General features: G+C 38.7%; 1 long non-coding RNA gene across 1 annotated transcript in view; it reads left to right on the top strand.

The window, feature by feature from the left end:
• LOC103657959 overlaps positions 1-24,405 on the top strand; it is a 29,167-nt gene that overhangs the window by 3,788 nt on the left and 974 nt on the right. The window contains exons 2-5 of the long non-coding RNA XR_566997.2: positions 3,852-3,930; positions 11,393-11,461; positions 14,540-14,697; positions 16,051-16,198. This is a non-coding gene — a long non-coding RNA (uncharacterized LOC103657959). The remainder of the gene's footprint in view (positions 1-3,851; positions 3,931-11,392; positions 11,462-14,539; positions 14,698-16,050; positions 16,199-24,405) is intronic.

The raw sequence follows: 24,405 nt of genomic DNA, 5'->3' as shown, positions 1-24,405 counted from the left end.
ATCTCCCAACAAACAAGAGCCCAGGGCCAGATGGCTTCCCAGGAGAATTCCACCAGACATTTAAAGAAGAATTAATACCTATTTTTCTAGAAATGGAAGGAAAATTTCCAAACTCATTCTACGAGGCCAGCATTACCTTGATCCCAAAACCAGACAGAGACCCCATCAAAAAGGAGAATTACAGACCAATATCCCTAATGAACATGAATGCAAAAATTCTCACCAAGATACTAGTCAATAGGATCCAACGATACATTAAAAGGATTATTCACCATGACCAAGTGGGATTTATTCCTGGGTTGAAGGTTGGTCGACAACTCTGCAAATCAATCAATGTGATCCACTACATAAATATAAGAAAGGACAAGAACTATATGATCCTCTCAATAGATGCAGAAAAAGCTCCTGGCAAAGTACAGCATCCTTTCTTGATTAAAATTGTTCACAGTGTAGGGATAGTAGGAACATACCTCAAAATCATAAAAGCCATATATGAAAAGCCCACAGCAAATATTCTCAACAGGGAAAAACTGAGAGCTTTTCCCCTAAGGCCAGGAACACAGCAGGGATGTCCACTATCACCACTGTTGAACATAGTACTAGAAATCCTAGCCTCAGTAATCAGACAACAAAAAGAAATAAAAGGCACCCAAAATGGCAAAGAAGAACTCTCACTCTTTGCAGATGGCATGATACTCTACGTGGAGAACCCAAAAGACTCCACCCCAAAATTGCTAGAACCCATACAGGAATTCAGCAATGTGGTAGGATATAAAATCAATGTGCAGCCATCAGTTGCATTCCTATAGACTAACAATGAGACAGAAGAGAGAGAAATTATGGTGTCGATCCCATTTACAATTGCACCCAAAACCATAAGATACTTAGAAATAAACCTAACCAAAGAGGCAAAAGATCTGTACTCAGATCAACTATAGAACACTCATGAAAGAGATTGGGGAAGACACACACACACACACACACACACACAAAATGGAAAATATATTCCAAGTTATTGGACGAACAAATATTGTTAAAATGTCTATGCTACCTAGAGCAATCTATACATTCAATGCAATCCCTATCAAAACACCATCAACTTCTTTCGGAGAGCTGGAAAAAATAATCCTAAAATTTGTATGGAACCACAAAAGACCCCGAATAGCCAAAGTAATGTTGAAAAAGAAAACCAAGCTTGTGGCATCACAATTCCAGACTTCAAGCTCTATTACAAAGCTTTGATCATCAAGACAGTATGGTACTGGCACAAAAATAGACACATAGATCAATGGAACAGAATAGAAAACCTAGAAATGGACCCTCAACTCTACGGTCAACTAATCTTCAACAAAGCACGAAAGAATATCCAATGGAAAGAAGATAGTTTCTTCAACAAATGGTGTTGGGAAAATTGCACATGCAGAAAAAGGAAACTGAACCATTTCCTTACATCACACACAAAAATAGACTCAAAATGGATGAAAGAACTAAATGTGATACAGGAATCCATCAAAATCCTTGAGAAGAACACAGGCAGCAACCTCTTCAACCTTGGCCACAGCAATTTCTTGCTAGACACATTTCCAAAGGCAAGGGAAACAAAGGCAAAATGAACTATTGGGACGTCATCAAGATAAAAGGCTTTTGCACAGCAAAGGAAACAGTTGACAAAACCAAAAGACAACTGACAGAATGGGATAAGATATTTGCAAATGCCTTACCAGATAAAGTGCTAGGATCCAGATTCTATAAAGAACTTGTCAGGCTCAATACCCAAAGAACAAATAATCCAATCAAGAAGTGGACATAAAACACAAACAGACTTTTCTCCAAAAAAGGCATACAAATAGCCAACAGACACGCACACACAAAATACTCAACATCACTCAGCATCAGGGAAATACAAATCAAAACCGCAATGAGATACCACATCACACCAGTCAGAATGGCGAAAATTAACAAGTCAGGAAATGGCAGATGTTGGCAAGGATGCAGAGAAAGGGGAACCCTCTCACACTGTTGGTGGGAATGCAAGCTGGTGCAGCCACTGTGGAAAACAGTATGGAGGTTCCTCAAAACGTTGAAAATAGAGCTACCCTATGACCCAGCAATTGCACTGGTAACTATTTACCCCAAAGATAAATATGTAGTGATCTGAAGGGGCACCTGCACCCCAGTACTTAGTGCAGCAATGTCCACAATAGCCAAACTATTGGAAAGAGCCCAGATGTTCATTGACAGATGAATGGATAAGGAAGATGTGGGATCTATTGACAATGAAATACTACTCAGCCATCACAAAAATGAAATCTTGCTATTTGCAACAACACAGATGGAACTAGAGGGTATTATGCTATGTGAAATAAGTCAATCCAAGAAAGATGATTATCATATGATCTCACTTATATGTGGAATTTAAGAAACAAAACAGAGGATCATAGGGGAAGAGAGGAAAAAATGAAACAAGATGAAACCAGACAGTGAGACAAACCATAAGAGACTCTTAATCATAGGAAACAAACTGAGGGTTGCTGGAATCAAGTGGGGTAGATGGATGGGGTAACTGGGTGATGGGCGTTAAGGAGGGCATGTGATGTAATGAGCACTGGGTATTATATAAGACTGATGAATCACAGGCCTTACCTCTGAAACCAATAATATATTATATGTTAATTAATTGAATTTAAATTTTAAAAATGTTTAAAAAAAGAGGAAAACAGAAATCACTCAGTTTCCAAAATTCATTACAAGAAAATCAGGCTTTGACGTCTCTTCCTAAATTCTCTCCTCTATTTCTCAAAACCGTACTCATGTTTCTTAGGAGGTAGTTCATATATGTGAGAAGAATTGTAGTAGTAAAAGAATTAACTTTATTTTTCTAACTCCAAATAAATTTTATTGGTCATATTATGCTAATTTATTGTTTTACTTGGCTTGAATGGAGAATTCCTCCTGTCCTCCAGCTTCTATAAAAAGAATACCTTAAGACGAATTGATCTGGAATTAACATCATTGTATTTGATAATGTTGTCTAAAATAAGTCAGTTCATCTGGCTACTTTTGGGCAAGTTATGCAAATAATTGATCCTAGAAGATACTTCAATAAACTTCTTATTCAAAACAATATTTTATATAATTTTATTACTGGAAATTCTCTATGGTTGTTTTAAGCATCGGGTAAGCCTTTATTTTAACTTTCCAAGCTAAACCACTGAGTCCAAAGCTTCTGAAGCATCTGTAATAAAGGACTGCTTTATTGTTGTTCTTGTTTAACTTTCACACAACCATATACCAATACTTCCGTGGAATTCACTGACCGTGTGCTTGCATGACAATAGGGATGTAAGACTCTGAGTGCTTATACCCAATTTCTGTACTTCTATCACTGTAGACTGTTAGCAGTTTCCAGATCACCATGAGTCCATGCACCACTTTTGGAATGACATTGATGGAGGCTATTATCTATGGTGTAGATCTTTGGGGAGTTGACCAATAGGTTGTTTTTATATTATAGCAAAATCATTGTATGTATTCAGGAAGGATTCATTTCTCCCTAAAGGAAAATTTTTAGCTCTGCATTATAGAAGTGAGATATTAATTTATTCAAGATGGAATTGTGGTTAGGCTGTGGATTTTTTAAAAAAGTGTATCAATACTGCCATTTAATAATTTAGTCCTCCATTTCTTATACCACAGAATACTGTGCCTATAATCCAGTGCCATGGCAGAGAATGTAACTTTGGAATCCAGCTCCTGTCAAAAGTCTCTATAGAAATAATTATTATATCTTCTAGATCTCTTTTAGATATTCCAGGTTGTAATTGAAGTTTCATTTGTTCATTTGTTTTTAGCTTCAATTGAGTCCTATCATCAAATATCTGAGTTTGTCAATCACAGCGCCTTGACTTCTAGAAGACTCATTTAACTAAGGTAATTATAAATCATGCCCCTGGCTTATATTAGAGATGCTATAAAATATTAATATCAAGTTTGTAGTGCATTCTCTTCAGGGATCTTTTGTGACATTGTCCATTTAGTATTCTCTATTGGAAAATTGATGTAAAGAACCAAACTGACTTCATATTTGTAGAGAAGGCCCTCTTTTGCAAGTTACTGTTTTGGGCCTAATGTACTTCACTATGTACAAGAATGAGTTGTTCATCTGTCTAGGCCAGGCTCAGATGTTACTGAAGCACTGTTCATTTCTCTATGCAGGAAATAAGTATTAAACGTCTACTATATGCTAAGCATGGTACTAAGTCCTGCTAATTCGATGGTGAGTAAGCCAGACATATTTCTTGCTCTCAAAGAGTAAAGAGTCTAGTGGGGGACATAGGCATATAGTTAAGTAATAAAACAAACAAATGTAAAATATGACTATGATAAGTACTCCAAAATGAAGGTACATTGTTATAGAAGTGTATTTAATTATTGGATTTATTTAACCAAAAGCGGTGTAAGCATGTCCCTCTCTTCCATTTCCTTGTTCTATGCTACTAGGTAATGGTAACAGTTTGGTTTAATACAGATGCAAATAAATCATCCCTAAGATATTAGGACTCTGTGCGATGGGTGAGGTTCTAAAAAGAGAGACATCATCTGGGACAATATTCTCTGCAAGTAGATGGTTGATGTACCAGTAGATTTTATAGACTTGGCTAATGTGGATGTTTTTTACCATACGTGGCTGTGGTGTTGCCAGAGACAGTGGTCTGGGGGTTGGTTGTAGAGAGGCTAGGTGGTAACTTCAAACAGAGTAAGGATGGAGATTCCCTTCTAGGGGGGCAGCACTCTTATAGACCAAGACTGCAAGGCCATCTCCTAGAGATTAAAGGTCCATATGGCCATGGAAAAGCTTTAGTTAGAATCAAAAATTTTTGTCACAAAATCAGCTTTTCCTCAACTGTAGCTGCAAATCTCGGAGGCCAAGATTACTACTGATAGATCGCGTTTGGCGGAAGAGTTTGGATTTTGGATCATTATTACTGAAACTTGGTAGCACCCGATTGACTAGATTCTACCTATCTTCATCCTGTTGACAAGAATTATGTTAACCTTTTACATTTTATCCTGTTTCTTGGCCTTGGCTGGGGGAGTGGTGAAGTCCGGTCCTGCTGGAACAACAAATTCAAAGTTGGGAAAGAATTTGTATGCTGACCCCAGGGTCGTGAAGCCTATCCAAGACCTAGGGAAGTAAATTCTGAGGAAAGGCAAGATTAGGGCATAACATCTGGCCAAGATAGTTCCTTCTCACTGGCCCTCAAATAGCTCTCGTTTGGGAATTGTCAAGGAGAAAGGTCCGGGGATAGGACACCCTGGGGCTTCCTCAAGGTTTATGGGAGAGCAAATGGCAGCACAACCAAACTGTGGAAATAAAAATCATCCATTTAAAGAAACTTTGATTCCTGCCTGGTTAAAATAAAAATATATTACAACGGTTGATGATACAATTTTGGAATAAAAGTGGGTTTGTAAATATTCTCCAAAATATGACCACAAAGTTGTTAGAGAGTTGTCCAAGAAAAACAAAGGCCTTGTTCAGATATAATCCTTATGGATTCTGTAATTTGTCATTATGATTTTGCATTGCTGTATCTTTTATCAAGAAGATCAGAAACTCCTCTCACTTTGAGCTGATAGCTACAAAGGTTCTATTGCTCTCCCTCAAAATGTATCCTTTGAATTGTAAGTTATGGTCACAAACAAAGCTTATATGTTACAAAATTGTATTTGTTCACTTACATTTATAGACTATATTTGTCACTGGTAATTGCATTTTCTCACTAACCTTGTGATAATTAACCCATGGGCTATGACCTCATGGTCTTGTCTTTATTTAACCTACCAATGTAAAAACTGTAAGTTTTCTTGTTAGTTAGAGGGATGCCTTGGACCTTGGGTTGGTTTTTCTTTTCTCCTCCGGACCATGTAGGAAAATCGATATGTGGCCTGTGGCAGAGATTGCTTCTTTCCCACAATATCCACTCTCCTTTTCTCCTTAGTAACAGAATTCCAATTTTATTCAGTGCAGTGATGTGCCTAGCTAGCTAAGAATTGTTTGTGTTTTTTAAGAACTATTAAGAGTTAGGAACAATTATATACCAGCTTGTCTCTTGACAAACAAGAAACTATCACGGATTATTTGAACTTTGGAAATGGTTAAAGAGTTACATTTATTTCAGTGGATGATGTATTTTTCAAGCTTCATAATGCCAGATAAAAGTCTTCGATTTACCCTGACTTCTGAAAGAAATCTGTGGAGCTAAACTAAGCCGAAAAAGAAAATTGTGAAGGGAGGAATATTGCACTTTAATATTTTACTACTTTAAATTATAAGGAGACAAATTTTCACTGAGCATTTTATTTTCTGTGTAGTAGAATGATAATAGAATATTGTTCATTATATTCAAATTTGGGAAAATGTTTCCATTCTTATATTTGGAATTATAATGGCTGATTGTGTGCCCGAAACATTTGTTATTTTTGTCCAGCTGGGTATCCCTTCTCTCTTCACTAATAAAATGCTCCTGTTTTGCTTTTCTGAGACATCCTTCTCTAATTCTCAGGCCACGTGACCGGAAGGGGCTCATCTACTCCCCAACTCCAGAGCAGAGGCGATTCTGAGTCCTGGCCAATCATAGTCATGGGATTATTACTTCAGGGATAAGCATGTGATAAGCCTTCAGGTTATCTCTCTTGCAGAGATGCCTTGGACCTTGGGTCTGTTTTTCTTTTCTCCTCCTTACCATGTAGTCCAGAGTACTAACCATTATTACACAATGGAAAATCTGTCTTTCAGGATTAGTAAGGTGGAAAGATGTGCACTGAGACAATATTGATTATCTTTTCAATGGCATGGAAAGAACCTGCCTATGAATTAAGTCAATACAAAGGTGGAAGAACTAAAAGATGGAGAGCAAACAAGCCCTGAAGTTGAAGCTGTGCTTCATCTGGTTTTGTTTTTTTTCAATTAAGTGACACAATAAGTTCCTTTCTTTGCTTAAACTTCATTTGGCATGATGTTTGGTTACTTGCAATTGGAAGAATGGATCTGGCTAACACAGATCTGTTCACTGTGTAACTCTCTCTCGTGAGCCATATTGGATCATGCAGCTGGCATAAATGGAAATGTGAAGTAGGACAGGGAGAAAATTTAATCCAGTATTAAATATGTTTCAGAGTTAATGCTTGATGTCTGTTCTGACATACTTCGGAAACCTGGTGGGCAAAAACCTAGTTTCCCACTTCACTAGACCTTGGAGGCTACCAAAGATCTCTTCTCCTATGAGAGACACCATTTCCCTGGTTGAAATTTGGCTTAGTTATTATTAGATATAGATTTAAATAGAATAAAAATGAGAGAGCACAAGAGAGAGCTGGGGATGTTGGGTTATCCTCACGCCATACTCTGCTCTGCCAAACCACTCTTAGACCTGCCGAGGGAGATAGACATATTAGTTCCATTAGTTAACGTACAGAGCAGGTAGCCAGGCCACACTATTTGTGCGTGGAGTTACTGGGCAATGAAACTCTGTGCACTTCCAAGTTCAGCTTCTAATCTTTATTCCACTTCCTAGTTCCAGGCAGCTCTATTTCCGGGAAGGTTCTTGGGATGTGGTAATTTCTTCTTTTCTCTCTCTCCCTTTTTTCTCTCATCAGCTGTTGTAATATATTTTTATTTTAACCAGGCAGGAATCAAAGTTTCTTTAAATGGATGATTTTTATTTCCACAGTTTGGTTGTGCTGCCATTTGCTCTCCCATAAACCTTGAGGAAGCCCCAGGGTGTCCTATCCCCGGACCTTTCTCCTTGACAATTCCCAAACGAGAGCTATTTGAGGGCCAGTGAGAAGGAACTATCTTGGCCAGATGTTATGCCCTAATCTTGCCTTTCCTCAGAATTTACTTCCCTAGGTCTTGGATAGGCTTCACGACCCTGGGGTCAGCATACAAATTCTTTCCCAACTTTGAATTTGTTGTTCCAGCAGGACCGGACTTCACCACTCCCCCAGCCAAGGCCAAGAAACAGGATAAAATGTAGAAGGTTAACATAATTCTTGTCAACAGGATGAAGATAGGTAGAATCTAGTCAATCGGGTGCTACCAAGGTTCAGTACTAATGATCCAAAATCCAAACTCTTCCGACAAACGCAATCATCAGTAGTAACCTTGGCCTTCGGGATTTGTGGCTACAGTTGAGGAAAAGCTGATTTGTCACTATTGTTAGTTATGCAGAAAAGAAATAGTATGTTTATACAACAAGAATGAAGTAACTAAATGTGTATTTTCTTTTTACATTATCTCCCTGGAGGTTGAAAGCCTCTGGGCTTAATTTTGTATATATGAAGAAACCTTAGGCTTTCCTAATCTGTTTTCATAAGGCTGCACTCAAGCTATCGTTGGGTTGAATTCTCATGTAGAAGCTTGGCTGGGAAAGAATTCACTTCTATTTTTATTGAGGTTGTTGGCAGAATTCATTCCCGTGTAGCTGTAGGATGGAGGCGGGGCTTTTTGCTGATTGTCAGCTGCGGGCTGTCCTTAGCTTCTAGAGGTTGCCTGCAATTCTCTGCCATATGGTTCTCTCCAGAGTAGTTCACATTGTGGCTGCTTGCTTCGTGGCCATCAGAGCAATGTCTCCTATTAGTCTGCTAAGGAATCTCATATGACATTGTGTAATGATGAGGGTGACATCCCATTATGTTCACTATATAATGAAACCTAACCAAGGGATGGATATCCCATTACCTTTGCTAGATTAAATTCGCTAGAAGAAAGTCCCATGGTCTTGATACACTTAGGCGATTTTGCAGAATGTAACACAAAGGGGTAGCGATCATGGGGGTCATCTTAGAATTCTTCCTACCATAATCAATATTTCCCAAAGTATGATTCCTTGAAGATTAGTTCCATAGTCTAAATTCATTAAGAATCTTTTTAAAGTGACAGAATGCAAATTCCGGAAGACTGATTCAAATCATCTCAGGAAAATGAATTTAAAAAGTGATTAATTTATTTGTTCATAGGACTTAAAACGTTAGCTTTAGGCAGAGGACGGGACAATAATGTGATTAGGATTGAGAAGGATTCTGCCTCAATAAAAACTTGATATAATAAATAAAAGGGTATATCAGAAATGTGAAGTCATGAACACTGGATGGCAATTGGGAAAAGATCTGATAGAGGAATTAGTCATAATGCAGAATGTGCTGAGTTTAGGATCAAGGGCAGTCCACTGCACTCTCCATGACTGACATTAAATCTAAAAAGACTCTGTCATATGCAAAATGAGAAAGGAGGAAAACAGGCTTATGTCCTTCTACCCTGTTGTATTGTCCCATATTAATAAAACATTGTCTCTCATACCTTTCTGCATTTGTAAATTTTGTTACTTTTTCTTCTATGATAATCTTTGCTCATCTTATCCTTTTCTTAGTACCATGCACCTGAAAAACTCTCATTCATTTTTTTGTGACTCAGTGTGATAACTCTAAGAGGTCTTCTCTAACCTCTGCCTGTCACAGCCCACACGTCCATAATTTGGCGGGTACTGTTAGTAAGCTTAGCCAGCCCCCATTTCAATCCCCTTCTTCCTTGATACTTCTGGCCAGTCATGGTCATATGACATGGCTCTTGTGAATAAGACATAAATTACATTTTAACATGAGGGAAATTGTTTTCGTGGACAGGAATCCTCCCTTTTCCCATGCTATTCCTTGCTGGTATTGAACACAGACATAATGGCCGGGGCTACGTTAGCAGTCTTGTGACCATTATGGGAACAGCAAGGGACTCACAAAGACCTGGTGTCTGTTATGCTTAAGATGATGGAGCAGCCTAACAGCCAAACTATACTTACATGTAAAACAAAATGAAACAAAACAAAAACCAAACTTTAATTGTTTAAATTGGGCTCTTCCTTATAGTTGGGCTCTTATTACCCACAGCCTAATAAGATCCTAAATGAAATATAGTTTTGTGTATTTCTAGATGATAGCACTAATTACAAACTGACATTTAATTTTTTCCCCTATCCTATGGTACCATGAAGAAACTCCTTCATATTGTAAATGTTATCTTGTTATTTCTATTTTATTCATTGCAGCATCCATAGTCTTAGAAGCATACCTGACACATAGTAAACATTCAGAAAATAGCTGTTCAGTGTTTTATCTTCCAAATTTTAACAGCTTATCTGGAGAGAATAATGTATTCTTGTTAATCAGAATGAAAGATTTCTAGTGGTATGACTTACCTAGGTTTTTCATTGTCAACTTATTTTATTTCGCATGTTGTCAAGAGCTTAGAAATAAAGGGAAGACAGGTGAATACAATCTACAGGTGTTGCAAGAACTGTAGCTGTAGCTAAACTCTTGGATGATAAAAGCAGCATTCAAGGGGCGCCTGGGTGGCGCAGTCGTTAAACATCTGCCTTCGTCTCAGGGCGTGATCCGGCGTTCTGGGATCAAGCCCCACATCAGGCTCCTCTGTTAGGAGCCTGCTTCTTCCTCTCCCACTCCCCCTGCTTGTGTTCCCTCTCTCGCTGGCTGTCTCTCTCTGTCAAATAAATAAATAAAAATCTTAAAAAAAAAAAAAAACTAGCATTCAAGATGAAATACACAAAAATTGGGGAAAATCTCTTATCCTAAATGTAGTAAAATCAGTAGGGACAAATGAACCTAGCACTTAGACACACACACAAATTCAAATCTACAATTTTGGATTCAGAGTGGATCAGAAGCAAAAACGAATAAACCCAAACGTGTTTGCTGAACATTAGGCATGTCTAAGTGAAATCAGATGAAAAAGTGTTGACAGGAAGAAGAATATTTCACTTGGGGATGATGATTCTTGTAGATATGGAAAAGGTAAGGAGAATGTGTACAACATGTGACATATTTGAAGCACTTTCCTGTAGGAGATAAGTTAGATTTATTTGATGCAGTTTCAAAAGGACTGAGAGAAAAATTTGGAGCAAAGTGTGAAAGCTTCAGGTTGAGAAATTGGAGCTCAACATGAGGAAGATGTTATCAACACAAAATTTTCAAAAGTAGATTTGCTTGTGAGACCCAGAGCTGTGCTGACTGGCCGTGAATTGTCATGTAACCACCTGTTAAGGATAATGAGAGTTGCCTGCTTTGGTTAGGAGCTTGACTAACTTGCCTGTTTAGATGTTTTCCTTTAGGTTAAACCGATTTGATAGGTTCTTTTTCTGTTGTTGTTGTTCCACGGGATCGTATTTTGGGGTGTCTTCTGAAATAAAGTGACAAGGTAGTGGTAGTTATGGGGTGACCCATATTAATAACCATAATAATAACCCATAATAATAACCATATTATTTTTTAAACGTGGTCTTTATAACACCGATTTTCCTCTGCTGTTACTTCTTTATCTCAGGATAAAACGTATCTAATGCTACCTGCTGGTGCTGGATGACAGAAATTCTATGGTGCTTGCCTATGTCAGGTGTGTGTTGGCAGCTGCTTATACACAAACATAAGCATGTCCACATTCTCAGGAGTGTTGAACCAGAGGTCACGGTATGCATGCCTGCATGATTATAGCATCCTTTCAATTTGGCTTGTACTGTTTTGGACTTTTTTGATTTTAATGCTCTTTAAGATGTAATCAGTAGTGGACAAAAGGGAATTGGCCATGTTTTCCAGGCCCTGTTGTATTTCATTCTCTCATGAAAGTGTGGGCTTTTGCAATCTGCTTCGTCTTCCAGGGATAAATTTGAATTATGCAGAATAGAGATGAGCTATTGATCTGATGACCCATGTATTAGTATTCCTGGCCCTCACTGCCTATACCTAAGCCATATTAGCCATATTTCAAGTGCTCACTGGCCACCTGTCACTAGTAGCTACTGTATTTCATGTTGTTGGCCTAGACCTTTAAGGGAGCCCCATAGGAATGACACATAAACTTCTAGGGGTTTGCCATGTGAACAAAACCTCCTTCTTAACTCTGCTTCTTCTTTCTTTCCTCAGTATCTCTCTTGGGTTATCTGTCTATCATCTATTATCTTTCTATCTATCTGTCTATCATGTATTTTTAATGGTCTTTAAGTCTCCTATGGTCCTGTCTCTCTGTCTTTCCAAAATAATTTGCCCCATTTTTAGAAACCATTGAGTCCCAAGTCTACTCTTGCGTCTCATCAATTACAGAAAAGGAGTTTAGTCTGTTTTGTTCACTGACATATCCCTGAAACCTAGAAAAGTTTCTAACATGTAGATAAGAATTAAGAGAAATTGGTCAAATGAATGAGTAGATAAATGAATGACTTTATACTCCAAATTAAACTATGGGTTGAAAGTGTTTCCAGCTGTAACAGATTTCTTCACTTATTTGGGGAGAGGAGTGACAAGAAGATGATCCAACTTGGTGAGACTTTTTTTAATCCTCCAAGGAAATTTTTTTAAAAACCTAATATCCTACACTGTAGAGATTAATTTCCTCTGTTTGATAACCCTATTCTACCTGTTAACATAATTTTGATCTAATTACCAAGAGATATTGGCTGTTTTTGTGATGCAGGTTTTGTTACAGATCCTTTTAAATTAATTTGAAGATAAAGGGTCTGCTACCAATGGTGATATCTTGTTATAGTGCTAAAATAAAGGCTAAGCTTATCAAATATATTTTATATGTATATATCTTGAGGGCTGTAAGTAACTCTTTTTCTTTTACCAGCCTGACCCAGTGCCTTAAATGTAGCAGGCAGTCCATACACATTGTTCCATCATTCAGCAAAGCTAAGCAGTGCCCTAAGCAGATAGAACACCTCAGTCAACAGATTAGATGAAAATCCTTGCCCTCATGGAGCTTACTTTTAATTAGAAGGGTAGGAAGAAAGAAAAATAGTAACCACAATCACAATAAATAAGGAAAAAATACACTTTATTACACAGTGATCAAGGGAATGGGGAAAAAAAAGTAGAGCAGGAATAAGGAATTGTTGGGGGAGAGGGATGAGCTGTAACCTGAAGTAGGCAATGAATTAAAACATTTTAACTGAGGTCCCAATGCTCTGATCACATACAATATATTATTATTTTAAAAGAGAAAGATAGAGTAGTAGTATGCACACATTATTTACATGTAGAAAAATGCAACTGAGTATTTTTTAATAAGAAATTTTATTTGTATAATACTACTTGGCAGCCCTTTAGCTCGCATGAGACTGAATTGCTATTAGCTGAAAGGTAATGGTAGAGGGCTGTGCAACCAACTGGGGAAAATATAATCAAGGAAAATATATATGCCTTACTGAATAACCTTTATTTAATAAAGAATAGAAAAGATCATACCAACCGATTTTGAGGAGTTTAATAAATATGTTGCAAATACCAATTATAATAAACCAATAATGACAATGACCTAAAGGGGGCAGAATTATAAAACTATATTTGAAAAAGACACATAACATACAGCATCAGAATTATAGATATTTAGAAAATAGTAATGAAGAAAGAGGGGCTGTGTCAACTTGGAAGTTATAGACATTAAATGGGGCTCTTCGGGTTATATGTCAAAAATAAATCATAGGAGCAAGGAGTCACCCAGCTTTATTCACATTAATAACCCTATAAAAATTAACTTTTTAGCCATGTTACATTAGGACAGCCATTAAGTTGAAAATAACTTGAGATTGTTAGAGAAAGCAGCATGGTCGACGACATTATAGTAATCTTTAATCATAGATGTGAGTTTGGTCTCCAGTGTGGCACTAACAAGTGACTTCCCATGTTTGCTGCCATAAATGAACTGGTCGTACGCATGCTCAGTAAGATTATTTTAACTCTAGAATTATATGACCCAAGCCTGTCCAAAAATTCTTCTGGATTATTTTAACTAAAATAAATAATTACCTGGGTTTAGAGAACTGGATTGATACTGTTAAAAATCATATAATCCCCCATCGTGAACCCAAGATCACGCAGCTATTTATCAGCATAAATTTTCCTTTTAGTTGGCCCCTTATGCAATTGGAAGTTTTTATTTCCCTTCTGATACCAGTTCGTTCTGTCATTATGTTGGAAATGTAATCGTAGAGGATTAGGTGGGCATAAAGCTATAGGGTTTGTCCTGATGCAAAACACATTTGTAAAAGCTTTTTTTTTCTTTATCAAATAGGTAGCAGAGAAATATCAATACCCTTAGTCCTAATGGCCTCAATGCCAGCGACTTACCAGTAAATTAATGGGACACAAAAAATAAAAGTCTCAGATATAAAGACTTGAAATAGTTTCAGATCATCATTTTGTTATCTTACCATTCCTCAGGAGAGTTCCACTTTCAAGATGCCGGTGTGAAGAGTTCTGTGGACCTGATCTCCAGTGAAACAAGCAAAAGTAGTGAAAACTATAGGACATCATCCAACCACTTAAAGTGTCTGGAAAAAACACATTAGGGTACACAGCAAAGAAGCAAAGGCAGAAACATGTATTCAGTCAAATCTACTGAAGTGCAGAAAGATGCTGTATGTGAGCCTTGGTGGTATCCAAGCCACAGCACACCTCCCTTTCTTCCCCCTTCTAGTTCAGATTCACAGAAGCTTCATCCGGGATGGGCATGGCCAAGAAGATGGGCCTTCTTGACCCCTCAGCTCCAATCAAAGCTTACTTTATCACATTCCAGGGACAATCACCAGCATTTCTCATTCCCTCCAGCTACGAGTTGAAGAGGTAACATTCCTGGTGAGTGTGGCTGAGGGGCTACCCTCTTCTACTCTGCCCCTAACCATAGCACGGAAACTCTACTACATACAGGGAAGGTTGAAAATATTTGCACCAAGATGGCCTGCACCCTGGCTCGCTCACAGGACACAGGTGCCATGATGGGAGAGGCAAGTGCAGAAATCCAGAGGCTGGTACCATGTCCAGGGCCCAGAACAGTGGCTCACAGAGTTTGTCCAGGAGGAGAGGCAGCTCATGGGAAAAGAAAGCTCTGTAGATTTTCCTAAAGGAACAATCAATTCATGCATTCACGGAATAAGAGAAAGATCATACAATCTTCACAAAAGGTATTGAAAAAAGGCATTTAGTGAATTAAACAATGATTGTGATTAAAAAAAAAAGAATTGGGAAACTAAAACGAGGATAAAATTTCCCTATTCTGGTATAACTTTTCTAAAAGAGAAAATCTTATGGCATGCATCATATTAATGGTGAAATATTGAAATCTATTCCTCTCATATGAGGAAGGGAAGACAAGAATGCCCTCTATTACTTCTATTCATTATTTTGCTTGAGACACTAGCCACACAACAAAGCAAAAGTAAATATCCAAACACATACATAAATAATATTGGAAAGTAGAAAACAAATTGCCATGATAATTTATTACTCATGGATAATTTTATTGTATACATAGAAATCCAAAAAAATCTGTAGATAAGTTATTAGAACAAATACATGCATTTAGCAAGATTGCTGGATAGAACTTTACATTTATAAATCTTATTTTATATCACAACGAAGGATTTTAAATTTTGCAGAAATTACTAAAAGAATAGAAATATATTTTCAGCTTTCAAAATGAAGAGCAAGAGCAGAATACAATGTAAGGAATGTGAAGACTACCAAAGCCTGCTGTCAAGGAAAGGAGACTGAAAATTAGCAATGACTTAGGAGGTGGGACGGGGTCATTCGTACATTTGCCCTGGGCTCTCTTTCTAATCTTCTGTGTGCTGTTCCGTATCACAGAGGGCTGGATGCCGGAAAAACTACCTGCCAGACATTTCTTTGCCAGCTGGCTTCTCTTAGGCTCTGATAGTGTAGCAAAGTCACTGGCAGGTGATTGGAAAGTGGCTGGGAGAGAGAAGCCAAAACCCTACACCTTTCTGGGGAGATGAGTAGAGCTTTCAGCAGAGCCTTCAGCAGCAGTGCCAAAGGGTGATGCAGGAGCACCGGGTTCCTCCCCCAGCGGCAGGGGTTCTGCGGCAGGGGTTCTGCGGGAGGGGGGAGGGGGGCGGGTAGCAAAGCAACAGTAGCATCAGGTGCTTTAGCAGCCCTGGCTAACCTGCCCTGCCCCCATTTGCCCCATGACAGCGTGAGGAGCTTTGCGCCCAGGGTTGCTGCCCGAGCACCAGGAGAATGGGCCGTGGATTCCTGCAAGGCCCTTCAGCAGCGCTTCTGAACAGCACCAGCGACAGAGGTGGTCCAGCAGCTGCAGCTGGGCAGCGACTGCGTCCTCCAGGTGACACCATGTCCCCTCCGCTCCTGTAGCCTAGGATGGCGGGCGGCTTCCTGCAAATGTTAATCGTCCACGAACTTGTCCCTTTCTAGCTACTCCAGCCCTTCTGAAACCCTTTGCACCTTATTTCCTGTATTAAATTTCCTCCAGGTGAAATACCAATTGAAGTTTCTATTTTCCTGACTGAACAATGATATTGATGATATAAGATGGGAGTATAATACTGCAGAAACTGAACCCGTTTTTCCTCCGTCTTGTCTTCCACATTTTACTCCGATTTAATAGTATTTATTTTAAATTTACATATCTAGAGTAAGTTCTCTCACTGATTTAATACATACCATGTAAGCAAATTGAAAAATTGCATAGTAAAATATATCTCAAATAGGTATAAGAATATTAAATCAAGAAAAATATTACATTTTATGGTTTGTGTTTTACAATATTAAAATACAGTAAGTTCTTCTGGAATTTAATACATGGAGTATAAATAATATCTTAAATCAAGATAAGCATCATATGATAAGTAAATACATTTTCCTTTCTCCTTAAAATTATTTTTGGGGGCACATAGAAGAAAATATGATTATACTTTTATTTATTTCTAAAATTTTATTCCTTTTTTAGAGAGAGAGAGAGAGAAAGAGAGCGCGCGTGCCTGTGAGCAGGGGGAGGGGCAGAGGGAGAAGAGAAAGAGAATCTCGAGCAGACTCTCCGCTGATCACAGAGCCCAGTGTGGGGCTCGATCCCAGGACCCTGAGATCACAACCTGAGCAGAAACCAAGAGTCAAACACTCAACTGACTGAACCACCTGGGTGCCCCTGATTATACTTTCAGAGTAGAAATCTCTCATAATATTTCTTTACTAGAATTCAAGTTTCATATTTTGATATTTTTAGGACTTGTCACAATGGACCTATTACTAAGTAGTATTTCCTGATTATGTTTAAATTATGATAGCTTATTTCTCCATTGAATTTCAAGGAATGTGATATAATTCACTATGTATACTTCTGAGTTGTTATAATTACAGAAGGAAACAATATACATAAAAATGAAAACATAATTTTAGATGTAGGAAAAAAGCTTAACTTTTACTTACATTTATCAATGAAACCTGTGACACAGCAGGAGTGAATGAGGTCGAAGACAGCTGGTATAAGAGGATGTGCTTATGTAGTTTTGTGCATTATGGTGTGCTCCTATGTCTAGGGAAGTTCTCCACATCGAGAAATAATAGATATTTGTATAAAAGAGCTCTATAAGCCAAGATTTTCTGAAGATGACTGAAAGATTTTTTGAGAGTGATTGAAACCTCAATCATTAGAACTATACATTTTACTACCGATTCAATTAGACATACAGAAATTATACATATTTTTACATAATATTTTGATACGGGATTTTTTTCTACTTCCTTGTTTATGTCTGATCCTCTATTGGATCAGTATAGATTACCCTCAGACGGTATAATGTAGAGGGAAAAGAGTATGTCCTTTGGATGTCAGCTGTGTGGTCCAGTTCCTGGTTTCATTACCAGCTGTGCAGTCTTGGATGCGTTCCTTAATCTCCCTGTACTTCAGGAATGTCATTGTTGAACCTTATGAGTGTAAAATTGATAATATAGACAACTACTTAGCAAGGTGTCTGCTACAGTCTCTGTACATCACCACATTAAGATTCTTATTACTGGAAGTGGAGGACAAAAGAGTCAAAGTCAACCCTTTGCACTTTAGAATAGGTTCTTGAAGTCCATTTCGTAGATTATATAATTAAAACCGGGCTTTCATTCGCAAAGGACAAACACTTGAAAGCAATTTTCTAAATTCCAAAATCTTTCCTTTAAACATAAGGAACAAAACCTTGGAGGATCGAGCATGAAGTTTTTACTACATACCATGAAATAGGAAGGATGATTTAGGAGAAATTTCCTGCCAAACAGAGAGATGAGATGAAAGTCCCTCCAGCTAGAGGAAAGCAGAGAAGTGTACATTCAGGCTTCAAAGTGGAGCCTACTCCCATATCTTTGGTAATTTCAAGAGAGGGAGTATGTTCTTTGTTGCTACATGGGAGGCAGGGCTTTATAATGCTCCCCAACTGGGATGACCAGAGGATTTTATATGAAGGTTTTTCATTTCCATGCAGAAAGAGCATTTGGATTACATCTTCTGTTATATCCCAAAGTTTGGAAACACCTGGTGTGGAGGAAAATCAAGAAATTGTTTTATGTGCTAATAAAGAGCATCTGATCGCAATGAAGGTTACTATATTATAGGAGGCCCGGGGTGGAGGTAAGGAACAAAGAGAGTACACAGACATCAAGACCACGCTAGGGGCTCTGGTCCTGAGCAGGGACGCTGTCCACCTACAAAAGCCAGATGGGAACGCTTTACATCAGCTGCAGACACAGAGAACAAATGTGGTCATAAAAGTTCAACAGGGAGTGTGATATAGACCATTGGAATGTGAGGAGTACCCTTGTAAAATGCATTCCCCCACCCGCTCTGCTGTGATGACCTGTCAACAAATTCTTGCTCTCAAAAGGTTTCTCAAGGAGGAGGAGGTTAAGAGGCAAGTGCACAGAGAAGTACGTATCGCTGATATTTCTATTAATTAAGAATTAAACCAAAGAGAACATATCAACCAGATGTGACTGAGCTACCTGCAGAAGCCTAGGGACATTTTTAAAAAATAGACTTTAGCTTCTAGAGCAGTTTTAGGTTCATAGCAAAAGTAAGCGGAAGTTACAGAGAGGGCCCATAGAGCCCCCGAGTCTGCACGTGCGGACCCTCATCACAGTGGGAACTCATTACAGTTGATGAACCTACATTGACACATCATTATTACCCAGAGCCCATAGATTACCTGAGGGCTTTTTGAGTCTTAATTTGTCCTTCACTTTTGAAGGATAATTTGCAGGGTACAGATTAAGAGGTTGGTGTTTTATTTTCTCTCAACAGTTTAAATATTTCAATCCACTTTCTTCTTGCTTGCTGGTTTCGGAGAAGTCAGATGTAATTTTTTGTTCCTCTCTTGGTAAGGTGTTTATTCTTTTGGTTTCTCTCAGGATTTTTAAAAAAGAATTGATTAATTTATTTATCAGAGAGAGAGAGAGAGAGAGAAAGCACGAGCCAGGGGAGCGGCAGGCAGAGGGTGAAGCAGGCTCCCTGCTGAACACGGAGCTTGATGTGAGACTAGATCTGAGTACCCTGGGATGATGATCTGAGCTGAAGGCAGATGCTTAACCGACTGAGCCACCCTAGGTATCCCTCTCTCAGGATTTTTTATCTTTCATTTTCCATAGTTTGAAAATGACATCCCTGGGTATACTTTTGTTTGTTGGTTGGTTGGTTTTGGTTTGGTTTTTTTGGCCTTTATCCTACAAGGAGTTCTCTGAACTTTCTGGATCTGTAGTTTGGTGTCTGATATTAATTTAGTTAAATTCTCAGTCATCATTTCAAATATTGCTTCTGTTCATTTACCTTTCTTCTCCTTCCAGTATTCCAAGTCCATGCATGTTACACCTTTTTTAGTTGTCCCACAATTCATGGATATTCTGCTCTGCTTTTCTTTTTACAGTTTTTTTCTTTTTGCTTTAAAATTTTGGAAGTTTCTATTGAGATATCCCAAGTGTGGCAATTCTTTCCTTAGATACATACAATCTACTAATAAGCATTCTTCGAAGGCATTCTTCAATTCACTTGCAGTGTTTTTGATCTCTAGAATTTCTTTTTGTTTCTTCAGATTGCCATCTCTCTATATTGCCCATGTGTCTTGCATGCTGTCTACTTTATCCTTTAGAGCCCTTAACATTTTAATAACGTTTTAACTTCCTGATCTGATAATTCTAAAATCCCTGATGTGTCTGCTTCTAAAGCCTACTTTGTCTCTTTAAAGTGTGTTTTGCCTTGTAGAATGTCTTGTAAATTTTTTTTTCCAGATGCACTGTGCAGCGTAAAAGGAGCTGCTGTAAATAGGCCATTAGTAACGTGGGGAGGGGAGGGGAGGTGTGCGGGAGAGGGGAGGTGTGTGGGGGAAGGGCAGCATTCCATAGTCTTTTGAGAAGGTCTCAGTCTTTTACTGAGCCTCTGCCTCTGGATTGTCAGCTTCACTGGTGCTTCTCCCTCGTGCCCCTTCTCTTTACCCTCCTCAGGTGGGGCAGGAGAGCGAGACTGGGCTGCAATTGGGTCCTTCCCTTCCCCCAGGCCAGTTAGACTCGGATAAATACCACCAGGTGAGGCTGCAGTTAAATAGTTTCTCCTGAGGGCAGACGTTATAAAGGGGAACGGAATGTTCCGGTGTATTTCAAGATGGCTTCTTTCTCGTCTCCTGCTGAAAGCAAGAGAGGATATTTTTTTCTTAGCTGTTTACTGTCAGAACCTGGTAGAACTCTAGCAGGCAGAGCTCAGAAAAGTGTGAGGTCCCCCTGGACTTTGTATCTCTCAGGCTTGTCCACGCAGACCACCAATTCATCCATTGCAGGTTTCATACCCCTGCACTGGTTCTACAGACGCTTCAGCCCCTGGGTTTCTGCTCCGGTAAGTTGTGTTTCTCTATATTCACCTGCCAGTGAATTTGGTGACAGCAGTTTGCCCTGTGACCCCAGTTCCCTTTGGGAATCTAAAAAGAGTTGATTTTTCAGTTCTGCTACTCACTTGTTAGGACAGAGTGGCAACTTCCAAACTTCTATGCGGAACAGGAAACTGGAAATCTGGTTTACATTTTTAAAAGGAGGCTCAGAGAGCACGTTGAACGCGGCGGGGAGAAATACGGAAAGTTATGTTTCTGCACATCTGAATGATAATGGATAAATATCAAACTTGCTGTAAATCAGATTTACGCACACGCACACCATACAACACACACGCTTACGAAGCATCCTCACTAAACCATGACTGTGTTGTGAGGGAGAGCACAGGACTCCTTTCCAGGCTCCTCCTTTTCCTCTTCTGTCTGCGCGGGCCTCATTTTGCAGCAGTTCTCACTCCCACCCCCCTCTTGCCCCAGCCAGTTTAGGACAGAGAAGTCACTTTGTTCCAAAACCTTTCCTTCTAAACTCTTAGTCCTCATGTTTGCAAACACTTGCCGTTCCCTGCCTGCATGGTGTTTATATTGGCGTTGTTTCTCAGTTATGTTCTCTCATCCTCATTCTTTAGCCATGGTGGCGGTTTCTGTGAGTTTCTGAGTTCTGTAGCCCTCTATCCAGAACGAACATCCTTAATCGCACATCTCGCTCCTGTGTTTCTGTATTTGTCCTGCTGTGCAATCAGCATTCTGGACGATGTGTCAGTGGGAGGGTCCTTGTACATCACCTTCGGCAGGATGAGTTGCTTTGTGCCCAGAATTGACCTGAAAGGTGGATCCTAGGTGCCCAACAAGGTCGTGTTTCCTATTGAAACATGGCTGTTCCCTTGTCAGCAGCAGCTGCAAAGTGTTAGCTCTTAAATATTTTCCTTCCAATCATAGATAGGCAGCAGGAGTTCTGTTGTTCCCACCTAAAGATCTAACATAGAAGTGATGATACTTTTCATTATGAAGATTGAGAATACTGTTTCGTGGTGTTCATTCTTCAAAGCAAACTAAATACAGTATTTCACAACCAAAAATCGATTGCTTGTTATTGTATTCAATTTTCAATACTTTTGAGTGCATTTGGAAGGTATGAACGGTTAGTCACCGAAGAAGTTAATTTTCCTGGTTGAGGAAATCTAATCACAAAGGAACCAAATTCTAGTTTCACACACCAGTTTTGATTACCTTTCTACAAGCAGTTAGAATGTTATTTTCAAAGCTGCAGAGCAATTAATGGCTAGAACTGCAGGAAGTATTTAATTGAGTATTGATTTAAGGCCAAGCTGTTGTTTGGCTGAGGCATTGCATTATAATTAATGGACCTTAACCAGAGTTTAATTTTTCTACACTATACCTGATTTTTAAGCATTATAATAGCAACCCTCCAGTAATCCATAGAGGGAGACTTGAATATTTCCTATTAACTTCTTAAAATTTTGAGTGAATTTTTAACATACCCAGAAGACTTCTGACTTTTGATGTTAACTTCAAAGTCTATAGCATGTGTAATATATTTAAGATTAAATTCTCCCATTGACATATTGCCAATTAGTCAATAAGTTCATTCATACAAATTTAATGCAGGGTAATGGTACTGATGGCATGATTTACTGAGGACTATGCCTTATACTTCCCTGGAGTTCTTTAGACAAATAACAGCTTTTCACTTGTTTGAGATAGTGCTGAATGCCTAAGTAATGCTGAATGCTTGCTTGAAGGGCAGAGGATGGGGAAAAATTCCTTTTAAGGGCTCATCCGTAATAACACTCAATGATTAGTCCCTATAGAATGACAGAAATATATGAGTTTGTAAGTTTGAAAATTAGCTATCTGGTCACTTTATGATTTGGCATATTACTTAAAATCTAGCCTTGTTACATTTAAGATGATAACTTGAATTTTTATTAGTTTAAATACGTATCAAATGTATAGCATCATTGGGATCTATAGGTATCCAAAAATGAACAAAACACAGGAATGGCCCTCTATGCATGTTACAGCCTGTTTTGAACACAGACATTGCAGAAATAACTAAACCGTATGGGAATATGTAATACATACTGTAATAAGGAATAACCTACTAGTTAATTTTAAAAAGCGTTTTTTTTTAACAGATTTATCAGCCATCTCATTTTCTTTGTCCTACTTACAAGTCCTTACCTTTCCCTCCAGTCACTATTACCACTAAATCCCCTTAATTTTCAGGCTTATCAACATTACCCAAAGGTTGCTGCGAAGAATTCTGCATGCAGCGTAAAGGTTTCTGTCTTTTCAATCTCCTCTTGCTATTTTAACATATGAGACTTGCTGTTTGTTTCTGCTGTGGGGTGGTTTGGGGATTTGTTGTAATCCCAGCGGCAATTTCAAGTCTGGCAACTGCTACTCCCTTTCCGAAGTGTGGAACAGCTACTTTGTGTCAGCTCCCCTGAGAGCTCACACATTTGGGAAAAAGCAATGGAACACTTGCAGGAAGGGTTATACTGGCTGAATTTTAAAACACTTCAGTGGATTCAAGACTCCAGTACGTTTTAACGATCGTGTAGCCCAGAGCATAATTGGTTGATCTATCAGAAAGTAGGTGTTCAGGATTAACCATGCGGATTTTAGCTATGAGTCACTGAGTGACCTTTAATTTATTCTGCATCTTCAAAATTAAGTGGTGTGAAGAAAAATAAGGAGGAAGGTTGTGGATTTATTTCCATTTCAGATCAACCAAGTCATCTGCTGGTAAAACAGCATAAAAACTTAGCATGTGTATAACTATATTCATTTTGGTCACTAATCAGTAGATCCTAGGGGGTGGAGCTGTGTTGGAATATGTATGTACTGATGAAAAGGATAATGCTCATCTTTTTGTGACTGTATTTTATATATAACCAAGTCTGAACGTCACTTAACATTTGCAGAATCGTCAGTTCACTTAAAGAATTTTTCCTCCTTACACCCTGATATTTATTCACTTGGACTTCATTTGACATATACGATGAAAATTCAAAACCTTTTTTGAGTGTGTGTGTTTGTACGACTTAACTGGGCCCTCCAGCAATGCTATAGGAAAACGATTTTCTTAAATACTAATTATCAACAAACTGGTTCCAATACAATTGTGCCTTTTATTTTTGTATAGAAATGTTTCCGTAATGAACACAAAGAACTATAACTGTATGGTAGTACCAGAGGAATTCCGGACTCTGCTCTTCTCTCTGTCTGACTTAGAGACTGGGAAGCAAACCTCGAGTGAGCCGCTGAGAACATGGCTTCATCTTAGCCAGGATGTGGACATCTGGGCCTGAAAGTGCTTGTGAATGATACAGTTACCGTGCAGGGCACAACTAGGGTAAACTGGGAAAGGACAGGCATCTTGTTCAATGAATGAATAAATGAGGGAGTGAATGAATGACAGAATGAAAGAAGAGCCAGTACTGTTGTTGACCACCTGTGTTTTCTCACTTCTCGTAGCGACTGGGGAAATGTAATCAAGGAGAGCCATCTAAGTAGCAATAGCAGTGATATCAAAAGAGTGTTTGAACCCTCATGGTAGAGGCACTGGAAGTGGAAACCCAAGCCACACCCGCATCCCTTCCTTGCCAGGGATTCTGTAGAGATGGAAAGGAAAGCAAAGCACAGACTTCATCTA

The sequence above is a fragment of the Ursus maritimus genome, unplaced genomic scaffold, assembly GCF_017311325.1.
Source record: "Ursus maritimus isolate PB19 unplaced genomic scaffold, ASM1731132v1 scaffold_11, whole genome shotgun sequence".
Classification (NCBI taxonomy): domain Eukaryota; kingdom Metazoa; phylum Chordata; class Mammalia; order Carnivora; family Ursidae; genus Ursus; species Ursus maritimus.
This window is presented reverse-complemented; position numbering and strand designations above follow the sequence as displayed.